The following is a 15,927-nucleotide window of genomic DNA, read 5'->3' as shown; positions in this document are numbered from 1 at the left end:
ACTCCATTGTAACCGAGGCAAGAGACACCAATTGTGTGGTGGTCCTTGCGGGGAAGTTTTGTTCCCGGTTTTGATTTGAGAAGAGAAGCTCACTCGGTCCGAGGGACCGTTTGAGAGAGGGAAAGGGTTGAAAAAGACCCGGCCTTTGTGGCCTCCTCAACAGGGAGTAGGTTTGTGAGAACCGAACCTCGGTAAAACAAATCCACGTGTCACACTCTTCATTTGCTTGCGATTTATTTTGCGCCCTCTCTCTCGGACTCATTATTATTTCTAACGCTAACCCGGCTTGTAGTTGTGATTAATTTTGTAAATTTCAGTTTCGCCCTATTCACCCCCCCCCCTCTAGGCGACTTTCAATTGGTATCAAAGCCCGGTGCTTCATTAGAGCTTAACCGCTCGAAGTGATGTCGGGAGATCACACCAAGAGGGAGATGGAGACCGGCGACAAGCCCACTACGAGCCACGGGAGCACTTCATCGGAAGAGTCCCGTACCAAGAGGAAGGAGAAAAAGGACTCCTCCAACAAAGGGAAGGGGAAGGAGAAGAAATCTTCTTCCCACAAGTCGCATCGGAGAGGCGACAAGCACAAGAGGATGAGGAAAGTGGTCTACTACGAGACCGACTCTTCATCACCATCGACCTCCGACTCCGATGCGTCGTCCGTAACTTCTAAGCGCCAAGAGCGCAAGAAGTATAGTAAGATCCCCTATGCTACCCTTCAAAACGTACTCCTTTACTCTCCGTTCCATTAGGCAAACCACCGGTTTTTGACGGTGAAGATTATAATATGTGGAGTGATAAAATGAGGCATCATCTAACCTCACTCCACACAAGCATATGGAATGTTGTTGAGTTTGGTGTACAGGTACCATCCGTAGGGGATGAAGACTACGACTCGGACGAGGTGGCCCAAATCCACCACTTTAACTCCCAAGCAACCACTATACTTCTCGCCTCTCTAAGTCGAGAGGAGTATAATAAGGTGCAAGGGTTAAAAAGTGCGAAGGAAATTTGGGACGTACTCAAGACCGCGCACGAGGGAGACGAGGTGACAAAAATCACCAAGCGGGAGACGATCGAGGGGGAGCTCGGTCGCTTCATGCTTCACCAAGGGGAGGATCCACAAGCAATGTACAACCGCTTGAAGACCTTGGTGAACCAAGTGCGCAACCTCGGGAGCGAAAAATGGGATGACCATGAGATGGTCAAGGTTATTCTTAGATCCCTCGTATTTTTAAACCCTACACAAGTTCAATTAATTCGAGGTGATCCTAGATATAAGCTAATGTCCCCCGAGGAAGTGATAGGAAAATTTGTGAGCTTTGAGCTAATGATTAAAGGCTCAAAGAAAATCATCGAGCAAGGCACCTCCTCCACGCCTGAGGCACAACCGGTCGCATTCAAGGCGATGGAGGAGAAGAAGGAGGAGTCTACACCAAGTCGAACACCCATCGACGCCTCCAAGCTCGACAACGAGGAAATGGCGCTCATCATCAAGAGTTTCCACCAAATCCTCAAGCAAAGGAGGGGGAAGGATTACAAGCCCCGCTCCAAGAAGGTTTGCTACAAGTGTGGTAAGCCCGGTCATTTTATTGCTAAATGTCCATTATCTAGTGATAGTGACAGGGGCGACGACAAGAAGGGGAGAAGAAGAGACACTATAAGAAGAAGGGCGGCGATGCCCACGTGTGCCGCGAGTGGGACTCCGACGAGAGCTCCACCGACTCCTCCTCCGACGAGGACGCCGCCAACATCGTCGTCACCAAGGGTCTTCTCTTCCCCAACATCGGCCACAAGTGCCTCATGGCCAAGGACGGCAAAAGGAAGAAGGTTAAATCCAAATCCTCCACTAAATATGAGTCCTCTAGTGATGATAATGCTAGTGATGAGGAAGATAATTTGTGTACCCTTTTTACCAACCTAAACATGCAACAAAAAGAAAAATTAAATGAATTGATTAGTGCTATTCATGAGAAGGATGATCTCTTGGACTCTCAAGAGGACTTCCTTATTAAGGAGAACAAAAAGCATGTTAAGGTAAAAAATGCTTATGCTCTACAAGTTGAAAAATGTGAAAAATTGTCTAGTGAGCTAAGCATTTGCCATGAGACTATTGACAACCTTAGAAATGATAATGCTAGATTAATTGCTAAGGTTGATTCACATGTTTGTGATGTTTCAATTCCCAATCTTAGAAATGATAATGTTGATTTGCATGCTAAGATTAAGGAATTGAATGATTCTCTCGCTAGCCTTGGGATTGAAAATGAAAAATTAATTGCTAAGGCTAAAGATTTTGATGTTTGCAATGTTACTATTTCTAACCTTAGAAATGAGAATGACATACTACATGCTAAGGTTGTAGAATTAAAATCTTGCAAACCCTCTACATCTACTGTTGAGCATGTTTCCATTTGCACTAGATGTAGAGATGTTGATATTAATGCTATTCATGATCACATGGTCTTAATTAAACAACAAAATGATCATATAGCAAAATTAGATGCTAAAATTGCCGAGCATAACTTAGAAATGAAAAATTTAAATTTGCTAGAAGTATGCTCTATAATGGGAGACACCCTGGCATCAAGGATGGCATTGGCTTCCAAAGGGGAGACAATGTCAAACTTAATGCCCCTCCTAAAAATTTGTCTAACTTTGTTAAGGGCAAGGCTCCCATGCCTCAGGATAACGAGGGTTACATTTTGTATCCTGTCGGTTATCCCGAGAGCAAAATTAGGAGAATTCATTCTAGGAAGTCTCACTCTGGCCCTAACCATGCTTTTATGTATAAGGGTGAGACATATAGCTCTAGGCAACCAACCCGTGCTAAGTTGCCTAGAAAGAAAACTTCTAGTGCATCAAATGATCATAGCATTTCATTTAAAACTTTTGATGCATCATATGTGCTTACTAACAAATCCGGCAAGGTAGTTGCCAAGTTTGTTGGGGGCAAACACAAGGGCTCCAAGACTTGTGTTTGGGTACCCAAAGTTCTTGTTTCTAATGCCAAAGGACCCAAAACCATTTGGGTACCTAAAATCAAGAACTAAACTTGTTTTGTAGGTTTATGCATCCGGAGGCTCAAGTTGGATCATCGATAGCGGGTGCACAAATCACATGACGGGGGAGAAGAAGATGTTCTCCTCCTACGAGAAAAACCAAGATCCCCAACGAGCTATCACATTCGGGGATGGAAACCAAGGTTTGGTCAAAGGTTTGGGTAAAATAGCTATATCTCCTGACCATTCCATTTCCAATGTTTTTCTTGTAGATTCTTTAGATTACAATTTGCTTTCCGTTTCGTAATTATGTCAAATGGGCTACAACTGTCTATTTACTGATGTAGATGTCACTGTCTTTAGAAGAAGTGATGATTCAATAGCATTTAAGGGAGTGTTAGAGGGTCAGCTATACTTGGTAGATTTTGATAGAGCTAAACTCGACACTTGCTTAATTGCTAAGACTAACATGGGTTGGCTCTGGCACCGCTGACTAGCTCATGTTGGAATGAAGAATCTTCATAAGCTTCTAAAGGGAGAGCACATTTTAGGACTAACAAATGTTCATTTTGAGAAAGACAGGATTTGTAGCGCATGCCAAGCCGGGAAGCAAGTTGGCACTCATCATCCACACAAAAACATCATGACAAGTGACAGGCCACTCGAGCTCCTACACATGGACCTATTCGGCCCGATCGCTTACATAAGCATCGGCTGGAGTAAGTACTGTCTAGTTATTGTGGATGATTATTCTCGCTTCACTTGGGTGTTCTTTTTGCAGGAAAAATCTCATACCCAAGAGACCTTAATGGGATTCTTGAGACGGGCTCAAAATGAGTTCGGCTTAAGGATCAAGAAAATTAGAAGCGACAATGGGACGGAGTTCAAGAACTCACAAATAGAAGGCTTCCTTGAGGAGGAGGGCATCAAGCATGAGTTCTCTTCTCCCTACACTCCACAACAAAATGGTGTAGTGGAGAGGAAGAATCGAACTCTATTGGACATGGCAAGAACCATGCTTGATGAGTACAAGACACCGGATCAGTTTTGGGCCGAGGCGGTCAACACCGCCTGCTACGCCATCAACCGGTTATATCTTCACCGAATCCTCAAGAAGACATCCTATGAACTCCTAACCGGTAAAAAGCCCAATATCTCATATTTTAGAGTTTTTGGTAGCAAATGCTTTATTCTTGTTAAGTGTAATATCCCAAAAAAAAGTTGCCAAAGGTTTATCTTCGGTGCGTGGATGTGGGGAAAGAGTTGTGGGCCGTTGGATGCAAAGTCAAGAGACATCTGAGGCGTCGTTTCTTTCTCCCACAAAACCCTAGTGGTCGCACCCCTATTTTTCCCTTTTCTTGGCCGCCAACCCCCCCCCCTTTTCCCCACCCTTGGCCGCCCCTCCGCCTTTCCCTTGCAGCCACCCTCCACTACTTCCTCCTCCCTCTAGATCTCCCCCCACGCAGCAAGGATCGAGAAGAGGAGGAGCAAGATGGATTGAAGAGGAAGAGAGGATCAATGAGATGTTCTACCACCATCTCTTGCAGATTTTCTTGGGGAAACCCTAGGTAAGGATAGGATCCTTGTTCCTCCCTATAATTATATGCTTTTGGAGGTTGTGGATCATGTGGATTGAAGGATTAGAGGTTGGATTAGATGTGGGGTTAGGTTTTGATCTCGAATTTAATTTTTGCAGAATGGCAGATTCGACAGTTTCTGTTCATGTCAGTTTTCTGTGGTCTTAGTGGCCTCAAAAAATAAAAAGTCTATATATGAGTCATAGATAATTTGTAGATCTTTCCGTGGCCACGAAGAACACCTCAATCGGACATCAGAACAGAAAGTTATTGCAGTTTGATTATAGCAGTTTTTCAGTCTCATAATTCTGTGCAGAATCTGTTCTCTTAAGAGTTAGACAATTTTATCAACAGAATTAAACTGTGGGTTGGTAAAAGAAGTTGTAGATAATTTCATAAGCTTTCCAGATTGTTAAAGAGTGTATTCATATGATTTATCAAACTCCAGTTATGTTTGTTTTACTGTGGCTGTTCCTGTTTGCCTGACAAAAATGAGCGGGTCTCTTCACTGTTGGGTTTCATCTAGTAAATGGCCGAATTGACTCTTCCAACTGTGGAGACTTTTGTAGAGGGATAAAAGTTCTTACTGCCAGCAGAATTTCATAATTTTTGGTTCAGTAGTTTGGGAGATATCGAATTTTGAAGTTAACTAGGCTGCTGTCTAAAACAGATTCAGTCAGTTATCTTGTCAGATGTTTTAGAATATATTGATGGCAGAATTTAATTATCCATTGAATACCGAAGTTGTAGATTGTTTTGTGTAGATACTCTTAGAGTATTTGTTTGATATCACCAATGTTTTAATTTTAAAGATATAAAATTAACAAACAGCGCTGCTGCTGTATAGCATGTGGTTCAGGGTGGGAGTCTTCCCACTAGGTCTTGGTTTCAAGTGTAGGAGTGTTTTGTTAATTGTTGGCAAATGTTTGTGAAATATTTGTACTAAGTTTTATGCCCGCTAGCAGGTGACTACACTCCAGATCATGCCTAGTACATTTTTCTTCTTCGATGAAGGCAAGTGAATGTAGCGGTGGTTGCTATCGTTTTGACCTGTTATTTCTATCACCTACACTCTAATATGCAGAAGTATTGGATTTTTTCATAATTGAACTCTATGATGATGTTTTACTTGATTGTATTATGTTGATGCTCTATCATATATTGATGATTATTATGGTTCAAGTATGACCCATGAGATTAATTCACACCCCTGAAGGCAGATGAAGTCTTATTTGAGGTTTGCATTGTATCTAAAGGCATACGAAGTATTATTTGAGGATTGCATTGTATCTGAAGGCAGATAAAGTATTATTTGAGGTTTGTATTGTATCTAAAGGAAGTGAAATTTATTGATAAATGCAGCATGCCATATACATTGCATGACTCATTTGCATCTGAAGTTTTGTCGTGACCTATGGTCCGACCGTACCGGTACAACTTAGCATCGTACGTTGCCCGAGGAGGGGTACGATGCGGCTTCATACCCTTAGAGGTATGAAGGCAGAGGACATATGCATTGCATTCATATGCATACATTGAAGTGATATTTGCAGATGATGTGGTTTTATACCCTCAGAGGTATGAAGATAGAGGACCTACACATTGCATTCCTATGCATACATTGAAGTGATATTTGCAGGTATTATTGATGCAGGGAAGTGTTATACAACCTATTGTGGTTGTTCGAGGAAATGAGATGGTATTGGTTATATTGTGACTACTGAGTTCTATATCTACAAGTATTTCTGATCTTGATTGTGATTCTTTTAAAATGTTGATTAATTCAATGTGGTTTAAATATCTCGTCAAAACGATTAGCTTGCTGAGATGTTTCATCTCACTCTTGCATTACTCAATGCAGGTGCTTATTGCTCATCAAGGGGAGTGGGAAGTAGCAGCACATACACTTTCACTCTCATAATAACGCTGCCCAGGCGCAGTTATGATTTAATTAGAAACTTCTTGTCAAAGGATGTTTGTTTTTAACTAGTCGTGCGCACTGGTTAATTAAGTTCATGTCGTTATGGTCGTCTTCCCATTGCTAGCAGATTATTAATGTCTATTATGTTTTCTTATCATGATATCTATTTATACTTCGTTGCTTCCCCGTTTATGCAATTTTTAAAGAAGACACTGTCAAAATTTTATATATGAATGTTAGATGTGTAGTTTAGTAGCATTCTGGGGTGTTTGTGGATCTCGGGGTGTTACAGTTGGTATCAAAGCTTAGGCTTTAGATTCTTGGCAATTTGAAGATAAATTTGACACACTTGCACATATAGGAAGGGCATGGGTTCAAGTATCTTGATATATATTAGTGACTTTGAAGTGCAGATGACAATAATTTCACCCCTCCCGATTCCTTTACGGTGATGTGGTAAGTTGTTTATGGCTTAATGCTTGATATAATTTATTTCTGAAATTTTGATATTGTTTATTAATGCGGTAGATATCGCTGGTCATTTGTGAGAATGAAGTTGTCATTATGCTTGTGGTATACAAGTATGCCTATGTTGTTTTCACTATGTTTTTCATGGTTGAGTTTTATTACAATAATATTGTTATATATGCTTGACTGAGGATGTTTCTAAGAGGAGTGTGAATTGCGTGTTTTGGGGTACAAGGTAATCATCAATTTGAATTTAAGTTGTTGAGCGGTTGGTGGATAGCTCCAACTATCTTTGCAAGAATGGTTGTTTATGTTGAGAAACCAATTCTGAAAGAAATGAATATTGGTACTTGTATATGGATTTTGGGGGGAAGTCTTTACATAGCCAGAATGGCTTACATGTCTCTCTTCTATCGTGTGTTTTAGTAGCCACAAAGCCTAGATGTGGTTTAAAGTGGTTGCATGTTAGTCATGATAATTGTAGAATAAATCTTTGATTTTTCTTGATCCATTGATTATGTATTAATACGTTGAGGATTTGATGGTTCTCTTCCCGATGCATGTTTGTGGAGCCATTGTTGGACCACTTATCTATTGGTTTGAATGAAGTCATTGCCTAGCCTAGAGTTGGTTGTGTGTGGTTATTCACCTATTCCTAAATGATGTGGTTTTTACATCAGCTTGGGATGTTTGCCAAATGTGTGAAGGATTACGGGGTTAGTATTGGCCCTTTATGTCTGGTACTCTGAGTGCATCATATGATAGAATGAAATGTAAGTTTCTGAACTACAATAGATGAAGACTCATATTATGTGTAGGTTAACTTTAGTAGTTGGATATTTTTCTTAGTTGAGATGCTGAATGAAGTATAGTGACATGGGTTAAGCAAGTATTGTGTTGTTGTTGGGCTGTCAGTGCTCTATGTAGAGTTTTTGACATTTCTTCGATGAACTGTGCCACACAAGATTTTATTGGCTTCTTGTCGGCTTTATTGCTCCATTAGTTCTATAGATTTTCTCCCTTTTGGTGGGGTGCAAAGTATGTTAGATTACATGATTATCTTTTCATTATGGCAAGAACAAGGTTTAGGAAGATTAGGAGTTTTGTTTCAATAGAACTACTTGTTTCGTGGTGCTGTGAGGTGAGGTGTTTGATCTTCTTATACATTCATCTAGTGTGGATGTTTCACCATTGAATTAAAATGAATTGTTGAAGTTGGTAAAGGTTGTGCTTAGTGCATATTACCCCTTCATAAAAGAGTGTCGTTTTGAGACATTGATGCTGATGTATGGCTGCATCCAAATTCGATGTTGTGAAATCGTAGTGTTGATTGCATCTATGACTTGGTTTGAGCTTCATTAAATGTTGGTTCATGCTTGATGTCAGGTTGTGTAGTTTCCTTAGACAATTAGTCCAAGGTAGAAGTTCTTGTGTTAATTAAGACCAATAATGGACCCATGTTTCGAATGGTGGTGCTATATGGGGTACCTTGGGTGTTTTGCTTGGAGTCGTCGAATTCGAGGACGAATTCTTTTTAAGGGGGGTAGAGTGTAATATCCCAAAAAAAAGTTGCCAAAGGTTTATCTTCGGTGCGTGGATGTGGGGAAAGAGTTGTGGGCCGTTGGATGCAAAGTCAAGAGACATCTGAGGCGTCGTTTCTTTCTCCCACAAAACCCTAGTGGTCGCACCCCTATTTTTCCCTTTTCTTGGCCGCCAACCCCCCCTTTTCCCCACCCTTGGCCGCCCCTCCGCCTTTCCCTTGCAGCCACCCTCCACTACTTCCTCCTCCCTCTAGATCTCCCCCCACGCAGCAAGGATCGAGAAGAGGAGGAGCAAGATGGATTGAAGAGGAAGAGAGGATCAATGAGATGTTCTACCACCATCTCTTGCAGATTTTCTTGGGGAAACCCTAGGTAAGGATAGGATCCTTGTTCCTCCCTATAATTATATGCTTTTGGAGGTTGTGGATCATGTGGATTGAAGGATTAGAGGTTGGATTAGATGTGGGGTTAGGTTTTGATCTCGAATTTAATTTTTGCAGAATGGCAGATTCGACAGTTTCTGTTCATGTCAGTTTTCTGTGGTCTTAGTGGCCTCAAAAAATAAAAAGTCTATATATGAGTCATAGATAATTTGTAGATCTTTCCGTGGCCACGAAGAACACCTCAATCGGACATCAGAACAGAAAGTTATTGCAGTTTGATTATAGCAGTTTTTCAGTCTCATAATTCTGTGCAGAATCTGTTCTCTTAAGAGTTAGACAATTTTATCAACAGAATTAAACTGTGGGTTGGTAAAAGAAGTTGTAGATAATTTCATAAGCTTTCCAGATTGTTAAAGAGTGTATTCATATGATTTATCAAACTCCAGTTATGTTTGTTTTACTGTGGCTGTTCCTGTTTGCCTGACAAAAATGAGCGGGTCTCTTCACTGTTGGGTTTCATCTAGTAAATGGCCGAATTGACTCTTCCAACTGTGGAGACTTTTGTAGAGGGATAAAAGTTCTTACTGCCAGCAGAATTTCATAATTTTTGGTTCAGTAGTTTGGGAGATATCGAATTTTGAAGTTAACTAGGCTGCTGTCTAAAACAGATTCAGTCAGTTATCTTGTCAGATGTTTTAGAATATATTGATGGCAGAATTTAATTATCCATTGAATACCGAAGTTGTAGATTGTTTTGTGTAGATACTCTTAGAGTATTTGTTTGATATCACCAATGTTTTAATTTTAAAGATATAAAATTAACAAACAGCGCTGCTGCTGTATAGCATGTGGTTCAGGGTGGGAGTCTTCCCACTAGGTCTTGGTTTCAAGTGTAGGAGTGTTTTGTTAATTGTTGGCAAATGTTTGTGAAATATTTGTACTAAGTTTTATGCTCGCTAGCAGGTGACTACACTCCAGATCATGCCTAGTACATTTTTCTTCTTCGATGAAGGCAAGTGAATGTAGCGGTGGTTGCTATCGTTTTGACCTGTTATTTCTATCACCTACACTCTAATATGCAGAAGTATTGGATTTTTTTCATAATTGAACTCTATGATGATGTTTTACTTGATTGTATTATGTTGATGCTCTATCATATATTGATGATTATTATGGTTCAAGTATGACCCATGAGATTAATTCACACCCCTGAAGGCAGATGAAGTCTTATTTGAGGTTTGCATTGTATCTAAAGGCATACGAAGTATTATTTGAGGATTGCATTGTATCTGAAGGCAGATAAAGTATTATTTGAGGTTTGTATTGTATCTAAAGGAAGTGAAATTTATTGATAAATGCAGCATGCCATATACATTGCATGACTCATTTGCATCTGAAGTTTTGTCGTGACCTATGGTCCGACCGTACCGGTACAACTTAGCATCGTACGTTGCCCGAGGAGGGGTACGATGCGGCTTCATACCCTTAGAGGTATGAAGGCAGAGGACATATGCATTGCATTCATATGCATACATTGAAGTGATATTTGCAGATGATGTGGTTTTATACCCTCAGAGGTATGAAGATAGAGGACCTACACATTGCATTCCTATGCATACATTGAAGTGATATTTGCAGGTATTATTGATGCAGGGAAGTGTTATACAACCTATTGTGGTTGTTCGAGGAAATGAGATGGTATTGGTTATATTGTGACTACTGAGTTCTATATCTACAAGTATTTTTGATCTTGATTGTGATTCTTTTAAAATGTTGATTAATTCAATGTGGTTTAAATATCTCGTCAAAACGATTAGCTTGCTGAGATGTTTCATCTCACTCTTGCATTACTCAATGCAGGTGCTTATTGCTCATCAAGGGGAGTGGGAAGTAGCAGCACATACACTTTCACTCTCATAATAACGCTGCCCAGGCGCAGTTATGATTTAATTAGAAACTTCTTGTCAAAGGATGTTTGTTTTTAACTAGTCGTGCGCACTGGTTAATTAAGTTCATGTCGTTATGGTCGTCTTCCCATTGCTAGCAGATTATTAATGTCTATTATGTTTTCTTATCATGATATCTATTTATACTTCGTTGCTTCCCCGTTTATGCAATTTTTAAAGAAGACACTGTCAAAATTTTATATATGAATGTTAGATGTCTAGTTTAGTAGCATTCTGGGGTGTTTGTGGATCCCGGGGTGTTACATTAAGAGAGGTAGAAAATCTAAATTTGCTCCTAAAACTGTAGAAGGCTTTTTACTAGGATATGACTCAAACACAAGGGCATATAGAGTCTTTAACAAGTCCTCAGGACTTGTTGAAGTTTCTTGTGACGTTGTGTTTGATGAAACTAACGGCTCTCAAGTAGAGCAAGTTGATCTTGATGAGATAGGTGAAGAACAGGCTCCGTGCATCGCGCTAAGGAACATGTCCATTGGGGATGTGTGCCCTAAGGAATCCGAAGAGCCTCCACATGCACAAGATCAACCATCCTCCTCCACACAAGCATCTCCACCAACCCAAAATGAGGACGAGGCTCAAGTTAATGAAGGAGAAGATCAAAGAGATGAGCCGCCTCAAGATGACAGCAATGATCAAGAGGGAGATGCAAACGATCAAGACAAGGAGGATGAAGAAACAAGGCCGCCACACCCAAGAGTCCACCAAGCAATCCAACAAGATCACCCCGTCAACACCATCCTCGGTGACATTCATAAGGGGGTAACCACTAGATCTCGTGTTGCACATTTTTGTGAGCATTACTCTTTTGTTTCCTCTATTGAGCCACACAGGGTAGAGGAAGCACTCCAAGATTCGGATTGGGTGATGGCGATGCAAGAGGAGCTCAACAACTTCACTAGGAATGAGGTATGGCATTTAGTTCCACGTCCTAATCAAAATGTTGTAGGAACCAAGTGGGTCTTCCGCAACAAGCAAGATGAGCATGGTGTGGTGACAAGGAACAAAGCCCGACTTGTGGCCAAGGGATACTCCCAAGTCGAAGGTTTGGATTTTGGTGAAACCTATGCACCCGTAGCTAGGCTTGAGTCAATTCGTATATTATTAGCCTATGCTACTTACCATGGCTTCAAGCTTTACCAAATGGACGTGAAGAGTGCCTTCCTCAATGGACCAATCAAGGAAGAGGTCTACGTTGAGCAACCTCCCGGCTTTGAAGACAGTGAGTACCCTAACCATGTCTATAAGCTCTCTAAGGCGCTTTATGGGCTCAAGCAAGCCCCAAGAGCATGGTATGAATGCCTAAGAGATTTCCTTATTGCAAATGGCTTCAAAGTCGGCAAGGTCGATCCTACTTTATTCACTAAAACTCTTGACAATGATTTGTTTGTATGCCAAATTTATGTTGATGATATCATATTTGGATCTACTAACGAATCTACATGTGAAGAATTTAGTAGGATCATGACACAGAAATTCGAGATGTCTATGATGGGGGAGTTGAAGTATTTTCTAGGATTCCAAGTCAAGCAACTCCAAGAAGGCACCTTCATTAGCCAAACAAAGTATACTCAAGACATTCTAACCAAGTTTGGAATGAAGGATGCCAAGCCCATCAAGACACCCATGGGAACCAATGGGCATCTCGACCTCGACACGGGAGGTAAATCTGTCGATCAAAAGGTATACCGGTCGATGATTGGTTCATTGCTTTATTTATGTGCATCTCGACCGGACATTATGCTTTCCGTTTGCATGTGTGCAAGATTCCAAGCCGACCCTAAGGAATCGCACCTTACGGCCGTAAAACGAATCTTGAGATATTTGGCTTATACTCCTAAGTTTGGGCTTTGGTACCCTCGGGGATCCACATTTGATTTGATTGGTTATTCAGATGCCGATTGGGCAGGGTGTAAAATTAATAGAAAGAGCACATCGGGGACTTGCCAGTTCTTGGGAAGATCCTTGGTGTCTTGGGCTTCAAAGAAGCAAAATTCGGTCGCTCTTTCTACCGCCGAAGCCGAGTACATTGCCGCAGGCCATTGTTGCGTGCAATTGCTTTGGATGAGGCAAACCCTACGGGACTATGGTTACAAATTAACCAAAGTTCCTCTTCTATGTGATAATGAGAGTGCAATCCGCATGGCGGATAATCCCGTTGAGCATAGCCGCACTAAACACATAGCCATTCGGTATCATTTTCTTAGGGATCACCAACAAAAGGGGGATATCGAGATTGCATATATTAACACTAAAGATCAATTAGCCGATATCTTTACCAAGCCACTAGATGAACAAACTTTTACCAAACTTAGGCATGAGCTCAATATTCTTGATTCTAGGAATTTCTTTTGCTAATTTGCACACATAGCTCATAAGTATACCTTTGATCATGTCTCTTTTATATATGCTATGACTAATGTGTTTTCAAGTATATTTTAAACCAAAGTCATAGGTATATTGAAAGGGAATTGGAGTCTTCGGCGAAGACAAAGGCTTCCACTCCACTCTACTACTCATCCTTCGCCGTCGCTCCGCATCACTCTGCGTCTTTAGTATAATCTTCACTCATATGTTTTATTTGCCAAAGGGGAGATAGTAGTTAAAAAAGGGCTTATATCTCACTCAAAGTATCCGTTTTGGCGATTCATGCCAAAGGGGGAGAAAGTATGAGCCCAAAGCAAAAGGACCGCACCACCACCCTAATTTTAAAATGATTTTCAATTGATAAATTTTAAATTAGTATCTCTTTGTGTTCTAAAGGGGGAGAAAGTAGTACTTTCAAAATTGATATCTTAAAACCCTCTTGAACACTAAGAGGAGAATTTATTTGAGGGGGAGTTTTGTTTAGTCAAAGGAAAAGCATTTGAAACAAGGGGAGAAAATTTCATACTTGAAAATGCTTCGCAAAATCTTACTCATTTACCTTCGACTATTTTGCAAAAGGACTTTGAAAAGGATTTACAAAAAGAATTTGCAAAAACAAAACATGTGGTGCAAGCGTGGTCCAAAATATTAAAAATAAAGAAACAATCCATGCATATCTAGTAAGTAATATTTATTGGCTCAAATTCTGAGTAACCTTTGTACTTACATTTTGCAAACTAGTTCAATTCTGCACTTCTATATTTGCTTTGGTTTGTGTTGGCATCAATCACCAAAAAGGGGGAGATTAAAAGGGAATTAGGCTTACACCTATTTCCTAAACTAATTTTGGTGGTTGAATTGCCCAACACAAATAATTGGACTAACTAGTTTGCCCAAGTCTATAAGATCTACAGGTACCAAAGGTTCACAGTAAGCCAATAAAAAGACCAAGAAAAAGGGTTCAAATAAAGGAGCAAAGGGATAACCGAGGGCACCCTGGTCTGGTGCACCGGACAGTGTTCGGTGCACCAGGGGACTCCAACGCAAACTTCGAACCTTCGGGAAAACTCAGAGCCGACGCGCTATAATTCACCGGACTGTCTGGTGTACACCAGACAGTGTCCGGTGCTCTAGAAATGAAGCGACTCTGAACTCGCCTGCTTCGGGAATTCTCCAACGGCTAGTCCGCTATAATTCATCGGACATGTCCGGTGTACACCGGACTGTCCGGTGTGACAGCAGAGCAACGGCTACTTCGGCGCCAACGGTCACCTGCAGCGGCATTAAATGCACGCCAGCGCGCGCAGAAGTCAGGCACGCCCATGCTGACGCACCGGACACTCCACAGTGCATGTCCGGTGCGCCACCAGACATCCAGGCGGGCCTAGCAGTCAGAGCTCCAACGGTCGGAACCCTAACGGCCTGGTGATGTGGCTGTCGCACCGGACATGTCCGGTGTGCACCGGACTGTCCGGTGCACCATTCGACAGACAGCCTCCACCAAATGGCTAGTTTGGTGGTTGGGGCTATAAATACCCCCAACCACCCCACATTCAAGTCATCCAAGTTTTCCACTTCTCAACCACTTACAAGAGCTAGGCATTCAATTCTAGACACACTCAAGTGATCAAATCCTCTCCAATTCCACACAAGGCTTTAGTGATTAGCGAGAAAGATTTGTCGTGTTCTTTTGAGCTCTTGCGCTTGGATTGCTTCTTTTCTTTCTCACTTGTTCTTGTGATCAAAACTCAATTGTAACCGAGGCAAGAGACACCAATTGTGTGGTGGTCCTTGCGGGGAAGTTTTGTTCCCGGATTTGATTTGAGAAGAGAAGCTCACTCGGTCCAAGGGACCGTTTGAGAGAGGGAAAGGGTTGAAAAAGACCCGGCCTTTGTGGCCTCCTCAACGGGGAGTAGGTTTGCGAGAACCGAACCTCGGTAAAACAAATCCACGTGTCACACTCTTCATTTGCTTGCGATTTGTTTTGCGCCCTCTCTCTCGGACTCATTATTATTTCTAACGCTAACCCGGCTTGTAGTTGTGATTAATTTTGTAAATTTCAGTTTCGCCCTATTCACCCCCCCCCTCTAGGCGACTTTCAGGAGGTACTTCAGGGAGCCAGATATACGACACCTCCCCAGTACGTGGTACAGCTGTTCGAGAAGCACCGAGTGCCCCGCTGTAGGGTGAGGATGGCCCTGGAGCCTCATCCCTTACAGCCAGGCTAGCGTTCGTTGAACTCTGAGTCTTTCGAATACCAGGATGAGGATACTATCGAGGCCATTGCTCTCCATGGGCTGACTACTTTATGTGGTTTTCACCCCTTGGAGCTATCTACTCACCCCATTGGCTTGTTCCCCGCTAACAAGGAGGACGACCCAATGTGGAAAGACCGAGTGGAACATGCTAAGGATATATGGGCTCTTTACCCAGGGCAGACTGCTCACCTCACGGTGCGATGCATGAATGCCCTGTATCGTCTGCAAGTGATGCGAGGAGAGGCAATGTCTCATCTAATGGCATTGTTGGAGGCTACCAAGATCACCTTGGATAACAGAGAGGAACTTGTGGTAGACCTGTCCACTAAGATGGTGGTAAAGGACCTGCAGGTGGAACAGATGTCCAACGAGATCCAAGAGCTTGAGGAGCTAGTGGGAACCAGGGAGAACACCATTGAGGTTCTCGAGGATTAGCTTCTAAACAC

The sequence above is a fragment of the Zea mays genome, chromosome 3 (assembly GCF_902167145.1).
Source record: "Zea mays cultivar B73 chromosome 3, Zm-B73-REFERENCE-NAM-5.0, whole genome shotgun sequence".
In the NCBI taxonomy this organism is placed as follows: domain Eukaryota; kingdom Viridiplantae; phylum Streptophyta; class Magnoliopsida; order Poales; family Poaceae; genus Zea; species Zea mays.
The sequence above is the reverse complement of the archived record's forward strand: the minus strand, read 5'-3'. Positions refer to the sequence as shown.